This window comes from Triticum dicoccoides, chromosome 4A (genome assembly GCF_002162155.2).
Source record: "Triticum dicoccoides isolate Atlit2015 ecotype Zavitan chromosome 4A, WEW_v2.0, whole genome shotgun sequence".
Taxonomy (NCBI): domain Eukaryota; kingdom Viridiplantae; phylum Streptophyta; class Magnoliopsida; order Poales; family Poaceae; genus Triticum; species Triticum dicoccoides.
The window spans coordinates 42,920,442-42,922,986 of NC_041386.1; positions in this window are offsets into that span (position 1 = coordinate 42,920,442).

Here is a 2,545-nt window from a genome sequence, read left to right on the forward strand (position 1 = left end):
ATCTGGGCTCCCGGGCCGCCGCGGCGGCTGGCGGTGGAGCGCCACGTGGCGGCTCCCGGTTGGGGCGGCGGCGACGTCCGGCGCGGGGCGGACAATGTCCGGCCGCGCGAGGTGGAAAATTTAGGGTTTCGGAGAGGGAGATCCGGATTTCGGGGAAGGGGTCTATTTATAGGCATAGAGGGAGCTAGGAGAGTCCAAATGAGGTGCGGTTTTCGGCCACGCGATCGTGATCAAACGCTCTAGGACATGGAGCAGAGTTTGGTGGGTTTTGGGCCAAATTGGAGGGGTGTTGGGCTGCAACACACACGAGGCCTTTTCGGTCCCTCGGTTAACCGTTGGTGTATCAAACGAAGTCCAAATGGTACGAAACTTGACAGGCGGTCTACCGGTAATAAACCAAGGCCGCTTGGCAAGTCTCGGTCCAATCCGGAAATGTTTAATCCCCACACACGAAAGAAAGCTAGAAATGACCACCGGAGGAGAACGAAGCGCCGGAATGCAAAACGGACAATGGGGAAAATGCTCGAATGCATGAGACGAACACGTACGCAAATGCAATGCGCATGATGACATGATATGAGATGCATGACAACGACAACAACACATGGAGGCAAAACCTGAACCCGAGAAAATAAAATAACTTAACGCCGGAAACGGCAAGAGTTGGAGTACAAATAGGGAAAGTTACATCCGGGGTGTTACACGTTTATCCACCGGGCAAGCTAGCAACCCCACGCCGTTCGCACGCCCTATTTGTCCCCGTCTTCTACCTTACAACAGTTCGCTCCCAGTCGTCCCGTCCTTTCACATTAGTTCGCTCCCAGTTTTTTTTGCGGGGTACAACAGTTCAACTTCTCCTAACCTTCCTCCAAAATCCATGGCCTCCCAAATCTCCATGGTCGCCACTGAGTACCAGGTTAGAGCCATCACCGGCGATCAGTTCATCGTCATCTACACATGTGGATCCGAGACGGTGAAAGCATGGCTTGCTCGCTTCCTACGCATGTTTTACAGTTCAACGGATGAGTGGATCGCTGGGCTAGATGTTGAGTACACCACGGTCCTGGGACGAGAGAAGGATCTAAAGGACGAAGAGAGGAAGAAGCCCGCCGTGATCTAGGTTTGCGTACATAACATTTGCTTGGTCTACCACATATGCCATGCCGACGTTGAGTGCCAGGATTTTAAGAACTTCCTCAAGGACAAAAGAGTGAAATTCGTTACTGTAGGCTTTAAGAACGACAGGGATGTCCTGTGTCGGATAGGTCTCGTTGTAGGCCAGCCCTTCGATCTACAGAAGGCAAGCCTGGTGTCCTCCTTTCAACCTTCAATGCTGACCCTGGAAGCAGCCATGATTGATCCTTCGTACGCTAAACTGAAGAAACCTCATCACGAGTTTCATCATGCATGGGAGTCAAACACATTAGATGAAGATCACATCCTGTACGTAGCAATGGATGCCTACTTTTGTTTAAATATCTACAAGGGTTGGATGAAGAAGTAGAGCCCAGTGTCTGGTTCAAGCAAAGAAGCATCGGCGAAGAGGAAGAGGAAGAGGGACGAGGACGAAGTCGAGGACGTGGACTCAGACTCCGAGTAGGTGGTAGTGCCGTCGCTCATGTTGGTTGTACTGCAGTGTCAAGCGGGCTAGTTTCTTAGTTTATTTTCAAGGGTGTGTTGTGCTGAGGCCCCAGCAGAACTATGTTTATGTTCTTTCACATTATTTGAACTCTTTAGTACGTATAGTAGTACCAGTACTATGTCTTACTACTGTTTTTCTTGCAGTTGGTACTACTGCTCGTATCTTCGTGTTCCTACTGTACTTAATGCGTTCATACTAGTAGTATAATTTGGGTCAGTCGATTTGTGAAAGAAGTTCGACGGAGCGAAGGGAGAAGACGGCAGAAGAGGTGGAAGAAGCCCTTCTAGCCATCCATGTTGCATCAAACGGCTCACATGAGTCGACTGACCCAAATTGCTCCTTCAGATTGCAGGATCCACGTGGCATTCAAGGTCTCGAAGGTAGATTCCGCGTCCGCACCCGGTTTGCGGGCTCGACGCGCGCGCGACCGGCTTCCGCCGCGACAGCCACCATGCACGCCTCCTCCGCGCGGGCGGAGACAACAATGACACACTAGTTCCTCCTCGCCGGCGTGCTGGAGCACGCGCTCGTCCTCCTCTTCGTACGATGCGTGCATAGACGCGGCTCCACCAGCTGCTCGCGTGCCTGGTAGCGCGGCGGCATCACGGGGAGGGACTGCAGACGACGTGAGCGGGCGAGCCTTCGACTTCATGGCACAGGGATGGCGGCGACACGACAGTGATGGGCGAGAAATTGTTGGCCGGAGCAGGCGGGCGCCAGCATGCGCAACGGTGGCGGTGGCATATTGATGAGTGCGCGTGTGGGAGCTTACTTTAGTTTTATATATAAGGTTGGTCAAACTTAAAAGAAAACCGTACTAGTACACGTAAACATTAGACTTAGGCAGCGCTTTTATTTGTTAGTACCACAGCCACGATACGGAATCATGTGCAAGCGCGTGAA